This window comes from Lepidochelys kempii, chromosome 18, assembly GCF_965140265.1.
Source record: "Lepidochelys kempii isolate rLepKem1 chromosome 18, rLepKem1.hap2, whole genome shotgun sequence".
Taxonomy (NCBI): domain Eukaryota; kingdom Metazoa; phylum Chordata; order Testudines; family Cheloniidae; genus Lepidochelys; species Lepidochelys kempii.
This window is the reverse complement of record NC_133273.1, coordinates 3776431-3794662: the sequence shown is the minus strand read 5'-3', so window position 1 is coordinate 3794662 and position 18232 is coordinate 3776431. Positions and strand designations below refer to the sequence as shown.

The following is an 18232-nucleotide window of genomic DNA, read 5'->3' as shown; positions in this document are numbered from 1 at the left end:
CCCTGGCAGAGGTGCATGAGGAGGTGAGCGCTTACTGCTTCCTGCCTGGCTCTGAGCTCTCCGAGTCCATAACCCCCGCCCCTGAGAGCCTCACAGAGACTCTGTTCAGTTGGCACTTTGGGGTCCCATGTTCTCTCTCAGTGAATTTCGTATCACACCTGCCCATGTCACCAGGCAGCCCTGCCAACTCTCCCTGGGCACTGAGAACCAAGCTGGGCCCTGTCCACCTCCTGCAGCGTCCCCAGTAATGACCATTCTGACAGGACAAACTGCACCCCCAGGCCCCAGTGCAAGTCCGCTGCCTTCCATTTCTACCCTCAGCAACACTTGGGAGAGCCCTTTGCCTTCTGGGGCCTGCACAGGTTCGCAGACCGGAGTGCACTAACCGGTCTAGCTCCCTCTCTCACAGCTGGGTTGGCCCTGGGGGGCTAAGGAGAGTAAAAAGCAGCCAAAGCTTCTCTTTGCCCCTGAAGGTCGATCAGACTCATGCTCTTGTGGCACAGGGCCAGGAGAAAGAAGAGGTCACTTGTGTAGAGCCATTTGTCAAAGCAAAACCACATGTTGACTTGCCCAAAATGACATGGTAACTAAGAAGAGACTCCAGGCTCCCAGTCCTCTGCTCTAACTACCACACTACACTCCCTTCCAGAACCTGGAATAGAACCCAGGAGTCCTGTCTCCCTGCTCTAACCACTAGACTGTACTTCCATCCAGAGGCAGGGCTAGAATTGTCAAGTCCTGGCTCCCAGACCCCTGTTCTAACCACTGGGATTAGCCTTGTAGGCACATGCAGCTTGCAGAGGCTGCAGGAATCCATGGCACTGGGTTTGTCGATACTTTCGTTCAGCCTTCTGCCTCTGGGTGCCGCTGCCAATGCACAAACCCCTGTGACCCGCTACAGCATGTACATGCTCCAGTTAGCACTTGGTGCCCTCATCTGCAACCAGGGCTGTATTTCTGTACCATGGATCTAAGGGTGGCCGTGGGGCAGCATGCAAAGCCCCTTGCCAAAGCAGGAAGCCGTCTCCCACTTGCTTCTCCTCTGGTGCACACGGGAAGGAGACAAACTGAGAGGGAAGGTTTCAGAGTAGCAGCCGTGTTAGTCTGTATCCGCAAAAAGAACAGGAGGACTTGTGGCACTTTAGAGACTAACCAATTTATTTGAGCATAAGCTTTTGTGAGCTACAGCTCACTTCATCGGATGCTGTAGCTCACGAAAGCTTATGCTCAAATAAATTAGTTAGTCTCTAAGGTGCCACAAGTCCTCCTTTTCTTTTTGAGAAAAGGAAGATACTTTAGCAAAGAAAAGGCACCACCCCAAGGCAGGGTCTTTTCATCACAGCAAGAGCCCTGACTTCCCAAGGCCTGTCATAGGAGGGCAGCTAGTACCCCCTGGTGGCAGAAGCTAAAACATTCAGCTCAGTTACAACCTTTCACAGCAATTCCATTAGAAGGCTGGTTGGAAAGGGCTCCCACCTCTGAGAGCAAAGGGCTGCCTTTGCAGTGAGCTAGACCCCAAGACAGGGAGTGTTACCTGTGTCAGCAGCATGACAGGTGGGGACGGGGTGTGACTCTTAGCCAGATTCTCATAGAATATTTCCCAGAGCCCACCATGCCATCTGCTACCACTGAGAACAGTCTAGATCCATCCTCTTTGGAACCCCCTTTCAGGTAGTTGAAAGCAGCTATCAAATCCCCCCTCATTCTTCTCTTCTGCAGACTAAACAATCCCAGTTCCCTCAGCCTCTCCTCATAACTCATGTGTTCCAGACCCCTAATCATTTTTATTGCCCTCCGCTGGACGTTTTCCAATTTTTCCACATCCTTCTTGTAGTGCGGGGCCCAAAACTGGACACAGTACTCCAGATGAGGACTCACCAATGTCGAATAGAGGGGAACGATCACGTCCCTCGATCTTCTGGCAATGCCCCTACTTATACATCCCAAAATGCCATTGGCCTTCTTGGCAACAAGGGCACACTGTTGACTCATACCCCGCTTCTCGTCCACTGTAACCCCTAGGTCCTTTTCTGCAGAACTGCTGCCGAGCCATTCAGTCCCTAGTCTGTAGCGGTCTATGAAATTCTTCCGTCCTAAGAGCAGGACTCTGCACTTGTTGAACCTCATCAGATTTCTTTTGGCCCAATTCTCTAATTTGTCTAGGGCCCTCTGTATCCTATCCCTACCCTCCAGCGTATCTACCTCTCCTCCCAGTTTAGTGTCATCTGCAAACTTGCTGAGTGTGCAATCCATGTCATCCTCCAGATCATTAATGAAGAGCAGCCCCTGACCCATGTCCCCACTCCCCACAACCCCACACAGGGCAGGTGGAGGGTCCACAGCTCCCCACAACTGTCTCCTCCCTGCGCCACTCTTACCCTGGCTGGGCTCTAGTTTCTGGCCTAGCCAGGGGGAGTGGCCTTCGCGGGAAAATCCAGGAAGTTTTTGGAAAGCGTAGGGGACAATTTCCTGGCGCAAGTGCTAGAGGAGCCAACTAGGGGGGGTGCTTTTCTTGACCTGCTGCTCACAAACCGGGTAGAATTAGTGGGGGAAGCAAAAGTGGATGGGAATCTGGGAGGCAGTGACCATGAGTTGGTTGAGTTCAGGATCCTGACGCAGGGAACAAAGGTAAGCAGCAGGATACGGACCCTGGACTTCAGGAAAGCAGACTTCGACTCCCTCAGGGAACGGATGGCCAGGATCCCCTGGGGGACTAACTTGAAGGGGAAAGGAGTCCAGGAGAGCTGGCTGTATTTCAAGGAATCCCTGTTGAGGTTACAGGGACAAACCACCCCGATGAGTCGAAAGAATAGTAAATATGGCAGGCGACCAGCTTGGCTTAATGGTGAAATCCTAGCGGATCTTAAACATAAAAAAGAAGCTTACAAGAAGTGGAAGGTTGGACATATGACCAGGGAAGAGTATAAAAATATTGCTCGGGCATGTAGGAATGTTATCAGGAGGGCCAAATCGCACCTGGAGCTGCAGCTAGCCAGAGATGTCAAGAGTAACAAGAAGGGTTTCTTCAGGTATGTTGGCAACAAGAAGAAAGCCAAGGAATGTGTGGGCCCCTTACTGAATGAGGGAGGCAACCTAGTGACAGAGGATGTGGAAAAAGCTAATGTACTCAATGCTTTTTTTGCCTCTGTTTTCACTAACAAGGTCAGCTCCCAGACTGCTGCGCTGGGCATCACAAAATGCGGAAGAGATGGCCAGCCCTCTGTGGAGATAGAGGCGGTTAGGGACTATTTAGAAAAGCTGGACGTGCACAAGTCCATGGGGCCGGACGAGTTGCATCCGAGAGTGCTGAAGGAATTGGCGGCTGTGATTGCAGAGCCACTGGCCATTATCTTTGAAAACTCGTGGCGAACCGGGGAAGTCCCGGATGACTGGAAAAAGGCTAATGTAGTGCCAATCTTTAAAAAAGGGAAGAAGGAAGATCCTGGGAACTACAGGCCAGTCAGCCTCACCTCAGTCCCTGGAAAAATCATGGAGCAGGTCCTCAAAGAATCAATCCTGAAGCACTTGCATGAGAGGAAAGTGATCAGGAACAGCCAGCATGGATTCACCAAGGGAAGGTCATGCCTGACTAATCTAATCGCCTTTTATGATGAGATTACTGGTTCTGTGGATGAAGGGAAAGCAGTGGATGTATTGTTTCTTGACTTTAGCAAAGCTTTTGACACGGTCTCCCATAGTATTCTTGTCAGCAAGTTAAGGAAGTATGGGCTGGATGAATGCACTACAAGGTGGGTAGAAAGCTGGCTAGATTGTCGGGCTCAACGGGTAGTGATCAATGGCTCCATGTCTAGTTGGCAGCCGGTATCAAGTGGAGTGCCCCAAGGGTCGGTCCTGGGGCCGGTTTTATTCAATATCTTCATAAATGATCTGGAGGATGGTGTGGATTGCACTCTCAGCAAATTTGCGGATGATACTAAACTGGGAGGAGTGGTAGATACGCTGGAGGGGAGGGATAGGATACAGAAGGACCTAGACCAATTGGAAGATTGGGCCAAAAGGAATCTGATGAGGTTCAATAAGGATAAGTGCAGGGTCCTGCACTTAGGACGGAAGAACCCAATGCACAGCTACAGACTAGGGACCGAATGGCTAGGCAGCAGTTCTGCAGAAAAGGACCTAGGGGTGACAGTGGACGAGAAGCTGGATATGAGTCAGCAGTGTGCCCTTGTTGCCAAGAAGGCCAACGGCATTTTGGGATGTATAAGTAGGGGCATAGCGAGCAGATCGAGGGACGTGATCGTTCCCCTCTATTCGACATTGGTGAGGCCTCATCTGGAGTACTGTGTCCAGTTTTGGGCCCCACACTTCAAGAAGGATGTGGATAAATTGGAGAGAGTCCAGCGAAGGGCAACAAAAATGATTAGGGGACTGGAACACATGAGTTATGAGGAGAGGCTGAGGGAGCTGGGATTGTTTAGCCTGCAGAAGAGAAGAATGAGGGGGGATTTGATAGCTGCTTTCAACTACCTGAAAGGGGGTTCCAAAGAGGATGGCTCTAGACTGTTCTCAATGGTAGCAGATGACAGAACGAGGAGTAATGGTCTCAAGTTGCAGTGGGGGAGGTTTAGATTGGATATTAGGAAAAACTTTTTCACTAAGAGGGTGGTGAAACACTGGAATGCGTTACCTAGGGAGGTGGTAGAATCTCCTTCCTTAGAGGTTTTTAAGGTCAGGCTTGACAAAGCCCTGGCTGGGATGATTTAACTGGGAATTGGTCCTGCTTCGAGCAGGGGGTTGGACTAGATGACCTTCTGGGGTCCCTTCCAACCCTGATATTCTATGATTCTATGATTCTATGAAAAGAGGTGCAGGGGGCCGGGCTCATGGAGAAAAGTGGACGGGCCATGGCCCCTTGGCCCCCGCTATTCCAGTGCCACTGGCTTGTGCCCACCCTCCCCTAGAAGGCTGCGGACCCCTGGTTGAGAATCACAACAGCATCAGGCTGGAGTCAAGGTTTGAAAATATTGACTGCAGCTCAGCTCTGGACAGCTCTGGCTGAATTTAAGCCCTGCTCTTAGCAGCTCTGTACAATCCATGAGCAGAAAGTGGCCACAAGTTTTCTATTCGACAGTCCGAGAACATGCCTTGTGACATCAAAATCAATGGGACAACTTGTGTGCTTAAAGCAAGGCATGTGCTTAAATTCCATGCTGAATGAGAGCTTAAATCACTGTGCCTTGGTTTCCACAGCTATAAAATGGGAGTGATACACAGCAGAGCCATGCAGGTAAATTAAAAGATGTCTGGGGATGCTCAGAACCTCCATGATCGGAGCAATGGAAATAGCTGAACAGAGATCATCTTCCTTTACCTTATCACCTCACAGCATTTAATGTATTGATCTTCCCAGTCCCCTCGCAGCTGGGGTGGCGCTTCCAGCCCCCATTAGATAGACAGGAGCTGGGGGACCTCCTGATTTGCCCAAGGCCACATGGGGATTCTGTGGAACAGTAGGAAGTGACCCACACCCATGACAAGTGCCCTAACCACTGAGCTTTCCTCCCTGTCACCTGACGTGCTCTTCGGCACCATTTTCTAAACTTCCCAGTGCAGATTTTCCCACTTTTAGAGCTCCCAGCTGCTTCACCCAGTGACTTTCTGATTCTTTAATGTCCCTGCAAGTCTACACACGCCTGCAAACCAAACTGGGGGCGGAATTTGCATGAATTTTCCTGGCAGTGTTTCCACCGATTTCCCCCTCTCCTACAGCTGTTTAATGTTCTTTGTGTTGTTGATGCCACTGTGATTGCTGAGTGGCTTTCAGTGCGGAGGGCATCACACCCAATGCGGAGCCCTTCACAAGTAGCTAGAGGCACTAGGTGCTTTTCTGAGTCACCCACACACGTTCCTCTCTACAGCAGAGGCAAGAGGCAGCGTGGGCTAGTAGGCGCGGCATACAGGATATCTGGGTTCTACTCCGAGCTCTGCTATTCATGTGCTGTGGGACCTTGGGAAAGCTGCTTCCCCTGTCAGTGCCTCAGTTACCGCCCATCCTTGGTCTTCCCTGTCTAGTTAAGTGGTAAGCTCTTTGGAGCAGGGATTGTCCCTCCCTGTGCATTTGTACAGTGCCTAGCACAATGAGGTTTGGCCCCCACATGGGGTGCTGTTATCATACACATAACTCAGTGTTCATGTTATTGTTACACTAGTTGGGTTCATCCCCAGGGAAGTCAAAAGAGTTGCATCTGCTTACACCAAGGATAAATTTGGCCTGTTATGCTTTTGATAGCATAACAGGCTTGACAGTAATGGTCTCAAGTTGCAGTGGGGGAGGTTTAGGTTGGATATTAGGAAAAACTTTTTCACTAGGAGGGTGGTGAAGCACTGGAATGCGTTGCCTAGGGAGGTGGTAGAATCTCCTTCCTTAGAAGTTTTTAAGGTCAGGCTTGACAAAGCCCTGGCTGGGATGATTTAATTGGGGATGGGTCCTGCTTTTGAGCAGGGGGTTGGACTAGATGACCTCCTGAGGTCCCTTCCAACCCTGATATTCTATGATTCTATGATTCTATGATCGACGTAGGAAGATGTAACTTAACGCTGCAGGTGTTCAGAAGATCTCTTCGGCTTTTCCTTAAGTAGAGTCCTAAGGGGAACTGGGATGCTTGCGACTGACTTCTGGGCCCCCTGCACACATACCCAGAGACAAGACTGTGCCCTAAGAATTCATTCCTGGAGAACTAGTCACAGAGGCCTGTCTGATAACTGAGCTGGGAGGGACGAGTGATGCTGGGGGGTTTCGGTCTCTCTAGGACTCGACGCTTTGCGTTCTGCCTGGTCATGATTTAGATTTGAGCACAAAATCTGGATTCCTGCCAGATATCTGGCCACATTGGGGATTATACCAATTGCCCCACCAATTCCATCCTGTCGCCACCTGGGCTTAATGGCAATGGACAGGGGTTCAAGACAAGTGTAAATGGAGGAATTAGTTTAGTTACCAACTTTGTCAAACACAGATGCCTTAAACCAGTGCTTCTCAACTTGCGGGTCACAACCTCTGGGGGGTCGTGGAATGGGGTTAGGGGGGTCACAAGCAGGGATAACAGTAGGGTGTAGGATGCAGGGTGATTGCCTGGGGCCCTACCCCGTGAAGCTAATTTACATGTTTCAGCCCCACGCTGGGCTGAAACCCAGATCCCCGACTGGGACTGAAGACCAGAGCCCTGCACCGCAAGCCACAGGGAGCTGAAACCCCAAGTATAAGGTATGGGGTCAAAAAAATTTCTGAGGGGGGGAGGTTTCATGTTTTTTTTAAGCCCAAAGGGGGTTGCCTGCACAAAAAGGTTGAAATGCACTGCCTTAAACTAACCTAGAAAGGAGGGTCCTACACCAGGAGCAAACTTCTCTTACTTGGAAATCTAATGGCCAGCTGGCGAAAGGGTCAGTTGGTGGAGTCTAACCAACGGTATGTGGCACAGACCCAGCCCTGCAGCCCTATGCTCAAGGCCTCATTAAAGTCACTGGGGGGCGGGGGGGGGCACAGGTATTGCACATTCAATGTCTATAGCTATACAACAGTTCGGATTCTGGTTTCTCTCTGCTGAGCCTGGCTCCTTTGGCGGGAGCTGCCACTTAGTGTTGGGTTCAGTGTAGACTCTCCAGGAGGAGACACACTGCGCTCTTGTGATGTTCCCCTGGTGTAATCTGGACCAGTGATCTGCTAGATCACTCCAATCCTCGACTCTGGGATCCAGCCTGACCCTGCTCTGCTGTGAGAACCTCCACTCCTGGGCTGTTCACACAGAGCCTCTGGCATGTAAGCTGCTCCTTGGATTGTGCAACCAAATGACACTAGCCAATATCTCCGGTCTCAGACACCACCCTAGGAACCTCCCTCTTGCAGTGTCCAGTTATGCCCGCTGGACGCTGCAAGCTTATATGAGATCATCCTTTTAACAAAGAAATTGATACGTACGAGGCTTGTTGTCCCAAGAGGAGTCTCTGACATCGTTCAAACCAAACATACTGCTTCAGGTAGAACAAACAAACAAATTTATTAACTATGAAAGATAGATTTTTAAGCGATTATAAGTCAAAGCATAACAGATCAGATTTGGTCAAATGAAATAAAAGCAAAACACATTCCAAGCTGATCTTAACACTTTCAGTGCCCTTACAAACTTAGATGCTTCGCACCACAGATTGGCTGGTTGCCCTTCAGCCAGGCTCTCCCCTTTGATCAGCACTTCAGTAGTTTGGTGGTGATGTCTGTAGATGGAGGTGGAAGAGAAAGGAGGAGCATGGCAAACGTCTCTCCCTTTTATCATGTTCTTTCTTCCCTTTTGGCTTTGCCCCCCGCTCCTTCAGAGTCAGGTGAGCATTACCTCATCACAGTCCCAAACTGACCAAAGGAAAGGGGTGACTCACTCGAGAGTCCAGATCCTTTCTTGCTGCCTAGGCCAGTGTCCTTTGTTCTTGTGAGGCTGGGCTGGGTTTGTCACATAAATGCCCTGATGAGGTGTGAACTGCCCCTTTGCTCTTGGAGAAGATTTTTCCTGGGCTTGCTTTAAGCCATGAGGACACATTTTCAGCCTCATAACTATATACATGAAATGACAAACTATAACATTACTATAACAACAATGCTCAGTACATCATGAGCTTTCCAAAGACATACGGCATTACAAACTTTGCATTAGATACCACACAATCATATTATAAGGATGAACATGGGGGTGTAGGGTGTTCCCATGAGGTACAGAATGTCACAGCTCTCTCCTGAAAACTACTTTTCTTCCTTCTTGTGCGGAACCCCCAATCCCCAGCCTGTCTTCAAAGGGGCCAACCCTACTCCTGAGCTCTGACTGACTGGGTGAGGGAAAGCAGGGAGAGGAGTGGAGAGGCCTCTGTCCCACCCCATACCCCTAGTTGGTGGTAGGAAAGCCCACCCAACTCCCTGCTTCTAGCCCTCCTCCCATTGGAGGATGTGGATGCCACTCCTGACAAGGAGCTTAGTCCTGCCCAAGCTGGCAGAGCTGAGTTCCCTTGACAAGGAGCTGGCATGGGAGGGGAGATTGCAGGGACACAACAGGCCCAGACACAGCCAGATGAGGCCAATTTTTACCTCATTTCGGTTTTCTGACACTTTCTTCCCAAGGCAGAAAACTCCCCCAAATCCCACAAAGTTGGAGAGAAACAAATATTTCCAGTTGGGACCCAAACCATTGATGTGATAGAAAAACTCCACTCAGCTGCAGTGTGTGCAGTCAAAGAAGGCGTCTACCTGGTGTGTGTGGAGGCTGGAATTTTCTCTTTGTTCTGGTCATCCAGCGCCTAGCACCATGGGGGGTTGCTACTGCGGTTTCTCTGGGCTGCTGCAGTACAAATAAATAATTACAACCACACTGAGCCTGAAGGATGCTGCTCCCTGTATGCTCCAGTCAGCCTGGCAGTAGGAGGGAGCTTTCAGCAGCATACCTACACCAAGGACAGACCCAGCAGAGACCGGGGCTCACCCCACACTGAGGTGCCAGCCAGAGGAGCAGAGGGGCTGAGCTGAGCAGGCAGCTGAGTCAGGGTTCTCTTGCCAGCTAAGGTCTGGGATTCAGTGTACTGCACTGCCCAGGGCAGCTGTCTGGATGAGCATGAGCCACTCCGCTAGGGCTCAATGGGTGCCTCTTCTGAATGCCCGCGGTTCCGTCCTGGCCTGCCCGAGGGCTGATCTAGTGATTGGTGCTGCCTGAGTGTTGCCAGTGTTCCAGGGCCAATTCCTGCTTCTCAGAAGGCTGTAGACGGGGATGGAGCGGGTTGGACTGGTAGCGGGGCAGCTGGGGTTCTCTGCCCCACATAGGTGGAGTCTGGGAACATCCTTGCATCTCGGGGACCTCCCCAGCGCACCTGATTAACTTTGCTCTCTTTGTTTCAAACAAAAGTAATTCCGACTCCAAGCCCACTTGCTCCTTGGCTCTGGGAGAAGCAGGCACAGCTCTGGCCCTTCGCGCTGCAACCATTGCAGCCCGCACTGGAGTGTGAACGGGCGTCAAGCCAGATGCAGGGAGGGATGAGACAGGAAACAATTCCATTAATTGATGAGCCACGTGGTTACACGTAGGAGTCCCAGCCAGGGGCTAGGAACTGTGTTTGTGCAGAGCAAGGTGAGGAGCCATCCAATAATACGCTCCTCTCTGTCTGTTGCCAAAGCTCAGAGCTGCTGTGACGGGCTGGGTCTGAGGGCAGTGCAACCGTCTGGTTTTAGTACCTGGCTCCGGCCTTTATTTGTATTGACAGTAACATCTAATCATGGCAAACGTGATTAGATTAGACGTTAAAAATGCAGAAGAAACTGAGGCCCAACCCTCAAATATTAACTAATTAACAATTGATTAACTAACTACCCCTTGCTGCTCTGAAGAGCTGACAGTCTAAACAGACAAGACTTATTGTTAGTCCTAGTTTATAGATGGGAAACTGAGGCATGGGGAGACAAGACTTGCCAAAGGTGATGGGGGAGACTACAGCAGCACCTGGAATGGAACCTTATTTTACTCTCAATACTTTAACTACAAGCCCAGCCATCCTCTCTGCCACTGGTTGCTCTATTGACTTTATCTTATTGCAATTTTTCAAACAGAATTGAACAAGGCAATAAAAGGACAAGAAACTTCCCCACCCCTCACAGCTTGTTCAGCTCTCTGTTAAACCCTAGAGCCCATGGGGATGGGCGCCTCAGAGAACTACCCACAAATCAGACACCCAGAGGGACTCTGAAGCTGAGAAGTGGGTAATTGCAGGCAGAGCAGAGACACACCAGTGCTGCCCTCCAGTGGTTTCAACAGCTGGAAATGCCTCTAAAAGAGAGAGCCACACAACAAAAACACTAACCCAGGAACCTATCCTTGCAACAAAGCCCATTGCCAACTCTGTCCACATATTTATTCAAGTGACACCATCATAGGACCTAATCACATTAGCAATGTCATCAGGGGCTTGTTCACCTGCACATCTACCAATGTGATATATGCCATTGTGTGCCAGCAATGCCCCTCTGCCATGTACATTGGCCAAACCGGACAGTCTCTACGCAAAAGAATAAATGGACACAAATCTGACATCAGGAATCATAACATTCAAAAACCAGTAGAACACTTCAACCTCTCTGGCCACTCAGTAAAAGATTTAAGGGTGGCAATTTTGCAACAGAAAAGCTTCAAAAACAGACTCCCACGAGAAACTGCTGAGCTTGAATTAATATGCAAACTAGATACCATTAACTTGGATTTGAAGAGAGACTAGGAGTGGCTGGGTCATTACACATATTGAATGTATTTCCCCATGTTAAGTATCTCACACCTTCTTGTCAACTGTCTAAATGGGCCATCTTGATTATCACTACAAAAGTTTTTTTCTCCTGCTGATAATAGCTCATCTTAACTAATTAGCCTCTTACAGTTTGTATGGCAACTTCCACCTTCTCTGTATGTATATATATATATCTTCTTACTATATGTTCCATTCTATGCATCCGATGAAGTGAACCGTAGCTCACGAAAGCTTATGCTCTAATAAATTTGTTAGTCTCTAAGGTGCCACAAGTCCTCCTGTTCTTTTTGCGGATACAGATTAACACTGCTGCTACTCTGAAACCCACATTTACTTTGTGCTCGGGGAACTGGCTGTGGCCGGATGGTCGCGCAGATCAGGGCTCTGTCTAGAGTTACTGAGGAAACTGGCAGACATTTGAGCTCCAGGAACTAGGCTGGACAGCTGGGTGCAAGGCCCTGTCCCTGTGTAATGGGGTCCTACAGCAGCTTTAGGCGACGGGGTGGGACAGGCCTGGCCTGGCCTCTTTCCAGGGTGATGCTTCCATATGTGTGCTCCCAGGGAAGTAAGTCCGGATGGCTGTTCACAGGCCTGATCCTGTGAGGGGCAGAGCTCCCTCGGCTCCCAGTGAAGTCAATGGGGAGTGAGGGCACTCAGCACCGCCCAGGATTGGGCCCCGAAGGAGCCAGGCTGGGTAATAAGCATAATAGAAACACCAAGGTCCCAGCCCACTCTTGGGGAGGGGGAAGGAGCTGGGAGTTAGCAGCCCACACAGGGGCCTGTAGCTGGGTGTGAGAGAGCCACAGGTCCGATGCTCTGTAACTGCTCAGCAGGAAGCAAGCCAGGGCTCTAGGTAGCATGGCTCCCCCTCAGGTACGGTGACCAGGCGTCTGGTTTTCTACTGGAACGCCCAGTCGAGAAGGGACCCTGGCGGCTCCGGTCAGCACCGCCAACTAGGCCGTTAAAAGTGCAGTCGGCGTACAGCAGCGTTAAGGCAGGCTAGTCCCTGCCGGTCCTGGCACCATGCTGCGCCATGGAAGTGGCCAGCAGGTCTGGCTCTAGGCGGCGGGGAGGGAAGGGGGAGGCATGGGGCTCCGCACACTGCCCCCGCTCTGAGCACGGGCTCTGCACCGGCCAGTGGGAACTGGGGAGGTGGTGCCTGTGGACGAGAGCGTTGCACGGAGGCTCCTGGCCCCCCCGTCCCGCCTCGGCACCAGACCTGCTAGCCACTTCTGGGGAGCCTGCCTTACCCCACTGCGCCACTGACCAGGAGCCATCCGAGGTAGGCCTGTGCCCCAACCCCAAGCCCCAAACCCCTGCCTCAGCCCTGAGCCCACACCCCCAGCCCAGAGCCCTCACCCTTCTGCTCCACCCCTCTGCCCCAGCCCAGAGCCCCCTCCCACACCCTGAACCCCTCATCCCCAGCCCCAACCCAGAGCCCGCACCCACAGTCCAGAGCCCATACTCCCTCCCACATCCCTACCTCCTGCCTCAACCCGCAGCCCCCTCCCACATTCCAAATCCCTCAGCCCCAAGCCCAGCCTGGAGCTCCCTCCTGCACCCCAAACCCCTCATCCCCAGCCCCACCCCAAAGCCCACACCTGCACCCTCACCCCACCTGCACCCCAACTCCCTGCCCCAGCCCGGAGCCCCCTTCCACACCCTGAACCCCTCTGCCCCACCCTGGAGCCCGCACCCCCAGTGAGAGCCCTCACATCCTCCTGCACCCCTGCCCCAGCCCAGTAAAAGTGAGTGAGGGTGGGGGACAGTGAGCCACCGAGCGAGGGGGAATATAGTGAGCGGGGACGGGGGCTTGGGGAAGGGCAGGGCCTCGGGGATAGGGGCGGGGATAGGGTGTTTGGTTTTGTGCAATTAGAAAATTGGCAACCCTACCCTCAGGGCACGCTGTCCAGGGCAAGGAGCCTGTCGGCTTCGGCCTTCCTGGTCTGGCCTCGGAGCATTCAGCATCCCTGTTCCCACGGCATCCTGCCCCTTGGTGGGGGAAGCCAGAGGGCCCTGCACCCCAACTTCGCAGACAGATGTTGTAAAGCAGAAGGGTTGATTGGTCCACGGGAACGCAGCGCAGCATAAAGCTTGGTAGCTCAGAAGTCAGTGACTTTCCAGACCCAGAGGAGGTAGAGGGTATGTCCTGCCACTGGCGGAGAGCGTCCCCTGGGCTCCTGGTGCAGGAGCCCTCCCAGTATGGCCAGGAGCTCTAGGAGACATGGAATTACACTGGCCTAGAACACATGCCATTTCCATACTAACCCTTTGTGGCTGCAGCCATAATGGGGGCACGCAGACCCATCCAGAGGAACAGCGTGTTCAGATAAGGATCTCAAGGCATGGCTGCTTCCCTGGACCCCTTGGGCCTACAGAATTGGGCCGGAGATCTCAGGCTGGCCATGGGCTAGATGGGGTCTACTCTCTAGGCCAGAGGTGGGCAAACTACGGCCTGCAGGCCACATCCTGCCCGCGGGACCTTCTTGCCCGGCCCTGGAGCTCCTGGCCCAGGAGGCTTGCCCCCAGCCCCTCCCCTGCTGTTCCCCCTCCCCCACAGCCTTACCTCGTCGTGCCTCTGGTGCAATGCTCTGGGCAGGGGGGCTGCAGAGCCTGGCCTGACCCAGTGCTCTGTGCTGCGCGGAGCAGCTGCCTGTCCTGGTGCAGCTGTGCCGCCATCCACCGGTGCTCCAGGCAGCGTGGTAAGAGGGCAGGGGGGGTTGGATAAAGGTCAGGGGAGTTCAGGGTGGATTAACAAGTTATGAGAAGACAGAGAGAGGCTGAGTGAAAAGGCAGAGGAAGACGGCAGAGGCTTGTGATGGCAAACCCCTTCCTACCTGGCAGCACGAAGGCCCCTGCCCCAGGCTGGTGGTCTCTTGGGAGCTGATTTGGAGGAAGGGTGCTCGGTCTCCCAGCCATCTTCGTTGCAGGGAGGAGAAGCAAGTTTTCCCCTGTGCGTGGTGGTGAGCTTTGAGTCACAGGGTGTGTGTGGGGGTGGGTGGATGGGTATGGGTGTCCCCCCTGTACAGTGCAGATCCAGTTCCACTTCCATGTCACTGCTCCTTCTCGCCCACAGCACCCAGCACACCGTCTCCATACAGCCCAGCAGCTCCCTTCGCAACCTCCTCGCTGCAGCTGGGAAGGGGAATCATTAGAGATTTGGTCAGATAAAAATCCTGACCCAGAGCCTCTCAAATGCTGTTCAATCCTCTTTCCCCCATCCTCAAATAATCCCCGCTCATTGACAGGCCCCAGCCCCCCTAATCCCCACTCCCTACCAGACCCTTCCCCCCATAACCCCAATATTGTCAATCTCATGAGATTAAAAATCATGAGCCAGACCCCTGAAAATCCTAAAATTGACCCAAAAGATCATGAGATTTTTTCCGGTCTGTCTCTTGATCGTTGACCCTCTCCCTCACATCTGGCCCCAGTCTGCGGCGGACAATCAGTGCTGCCCACGTGCCGATATGTAGCGGGGAAGGGGATCCTGGCCCTTCTGCAAGAGCTCTCACCTCCACATCTGCCTGTCCTCTGCAAAACAATTGATTCTGCTCCCACCCAGTCCCCACCCCCACTGGTGCAGACCCCCCAGCTTCCCCTCTGATGCTCCTGGGGTTCCTCAACCTCCCTCCCAAACTAACAAATGTATCTGAGCATAAGCTTTTGTGAGCTATCACTCACTTCATAATCTGATGAAGTGAGCTGTAGCTCACAAAAGCTTACATGCAAATAAATTTGTTAGTCTCTAAGGTGCCACAAGTCCTCCTTTTCTTTTTGAGTTTGCCAAAGTCTGCATTCTTGAAATCCATTGTCTTTATTGTGCTATTCTCCCTCCTACCATTCCTTAGCATTGCCAGCAGAGGGCTGCACAACTCCTTAGAAAGCCACCTCTACCTCTCCCTATGCTGACAAAGGCAGGGCACCCTGACCTCCCCAGAGTGGCCACGGCAGGGGGCGGGGGTGGGAGGCGAACAGCAGTGCATGCAGCAGGGATACTGCACTGAGCCCGTGCCCTGCTTTGCTCTGCAGTGTTGCACCAGTGGCTGTCACTGGGGCAAGGCAATCCCGCAGTGACTGCAAGGCCGTGGGCAGGAGCAGCTGAGATGCCAGTGCTGGGTGAGATCCTGCTTTTGTGGTGGGGGGAGGGATAGCTCAGTGCAAGGGAGGGAGAGCTCAGTGGTTTGAGCATTAGCCTGCTAAACCCAGGGTTGTGAGATCAATCCTTGAGTGGGCCATTTAGGGATCTGGGGCAAAAATTGGGTATTGGTTTGAGCAGGGGGTTGGACTAGATGACCTCCTGAGGTCCCTTCCAACCCTGAGATTCTATTCTAACCCCGCTAGGACACACTGGGCCATGTAAACATCCCACGGAGTCGGGGGGACTTGGCTGCACCATGGCATATTGCCCCTTTAAATCCAGCTGGCATTATACACGGGGTAGGAGGTGGGAGCCCTGAAAGTGGCACTCTTGCTATGGGAGACAATGCCATGCCAGGGACCCTGGGCTGGGACCAAACTGCAGCCCCCTGGGATACAATCACACCGAAGTGACGGGAGCCAATAACATGTTGCTGCGTCCCATGAGAGGGGCCGGCTCCCGCGGCATTTTCAGCGTGTGTTCCTCCTGTCCAGTGCAGGGAACCCTGCACCCGCCACGGCATGACAACCCCAGCTGGGGACCTGGGCTCTTTAGCTCAGGTTTAATAATTTTATTAAGATGATGTTGAAGTAAAAAGAAAACGGTACAGAGTTCAAGCACAGAAGTTTCTGGTTGTCAGGGGATAAGGTACAGATTATCAAGGGGTGCGAAATTCGGTTTAGGAACGGGTGGCATAAGGATTACATAATAATCTGCAATCTCCCCGATTGGGGGTAAAAGGTTAACAGGTCAGAGTACAGACATTGAGGTATGGGGGTAAGTTATCCATATAATGGCTATGTTCAGGTGCGGAGTATAGTGAGTGGATACGATGATGAGGATGGATTTCCCCTCATTTGGTGGGATTTAATGTTCAGTGGGTTTATGGTTCCAGTTCATATGGTCCAATGGGGAAAGCCTCTCTGCCCCTTTCCCATAGTGGATGCACGATGTCGTACCGGCTCACACCTCCTGGTGCTGTCGGTGGCCGGTGATGTGCTCTATGTAGATGTCCCTGGACCATTGGATGGTGTCCGAGACCATGAGGTGCCGCATGAGCCGTGCGTAGCGTCGACCGATCCCACAGGTCCGCAGCACACGCTCGTTGCAGGGGTCCCAAGCACCCAGGGCTCCGACGATCAGGGCGTGCAGCTGCGCCTCGTAGCCCTTCGCTCTCAGGGTGTCGGCCAGAGGGGCGTATTTTTCCAGTTTCCGAGCTCGGGCTTCTCGGAAGGCCGGGGTCCTGTTCTCGAAGGGGACCGTGATGTCGACGCGGGTGATCTTTTTCTGAGCCTCGTCGGTGACGACCACGTTGGGTTGCAGCGGGCTGTCAGTCCCGGGGATGGCGCAGTTCACAGCGACCTCCCCCAGGCGCGGTGCGATGGCTTTCACCAGGCGGTTCTGGATGGCGTTGTGGTGCAGCTGCCAGGCTCTGGAGTGGGGCTTGCAGCTGCACAGGATGTGGGGCAGGGTCTCGTTGGAGTAGCCGCACTTCCTGCAACGCTTGTCTCGGTTCCCGTGGCGGACGGCTCCTTTGAGCGGGACGCAGTTGAGCCGGGCGCGGTGGATGAACCGCCAGTCGGCGAAACGGGCAAAGCCGCCCCCAGCGAGGAAGTGGTTGCTGGCGTCCCACTTGCTGGTCAGTTTGAAGACTTTACCCTGGTCCGGTTTACGCTTCAGGGTTTCCATGTACAGTGAGTGGATGTCTGCCTTCAGGGTCCTCTCCATGCGGGGGACATTGGCACCTCCATGCCTGTGGGCAATGTAGACCAGCTCGTTGCTGGCTCTCTGGGGAAGGAACAGCCACTTCTTCACCAGCTACCGGACGATCTTGTCTGCCTGGGCTCTTTAGCTCAAACTACAGCTGGTTCTTTTCACTCTGGAGGTCTCCTGTTCATCCCAGTGTAACAGCCTCAATAGCATCTAGAGACGCCAGCTGAGGCCAGGGCCCCACTGTGCAGAGTGCTGCAGAGAGCGAGAGACAGTACCTGACCCAGAGCTCACGATCTCAGTAGCCAAGGGCAATTTTTAGTCCCATTTCACTGATGGAGGAACTGAGGCACAGAGAGAGGAAGGGACTTGTTCAAGTCACACCCGGGGGTTCTGGCAGAGCCCCGATTGGCCCCAGATCACCTGCATCCAGCACAGTGCCTTAATGCAAGACCATCCTCCTCGTCCACAGCAGCAAGCTTCCAGCAAAGTAATAACGCACCAGCCATTAAAGCAATGAGGTCTCCTTGGCCTCTCAGGAGCCGATGTGCTTCTGGAAGGTGCCAGGTGCAGCTGTGACGGTAGGACAGTGTGGCACCAACCTGCACATGCCAATCCCTGGGGAAAGGGTACAAGTGGACAATTGCACCTGTAAGCCCTGGACGCCCCACGTCAGGACCCTACAGGCCAGCTCAGGCCCCTCCACTTCCAGGGCTCGCCCTTATCCAGAGGAACTACGGGGAATGTCTACCCTGCAAAATGAAAACTGCATCCACAAGTCACAGAGCCCGGGCCAGCTGGCTCCGGCCTGCACTACAGGGCTAGAACTAGCAGGGAAATATTCGGGCTTTGGCTGCAGCTGCACTCTTAGTCCCACCCCCGCGCTGGGCCTAGGTACAGAGGGTCCAGCCTTACGCTGCAGTTTTCCAGCCCCAGAGCGTGACCAGGAGGCAGGTCACCCAGGTTCTGAGTCTTTGCTACCGTGGGCCTTTTTTTGCACGGTGGACATCTCCTCAGGCTCCCCAGAGGTGCGGGGCGCCCCCTGCTGGGCTCAGTGACTCAAACGCAATTCCTCCCCGTGACTGCGGCATAGCCTGTGAC

At 53.0% G+C, this 18232-nt stretch overlaps 1 pseudogene; it reads right to left on the bottom strand.

The window, feature by feature from the left end:
- The window catches only part of LOC140900208 (small ribosomal subunit protein uS3mA-like), a 41197-nt pseudogene extending 24087 nt beyond the window's left edge, over nt 1-17110 (bottom strand).
- Between the last annotated feature and the right edge of the window lie 1122 nt (nt 17111-18232).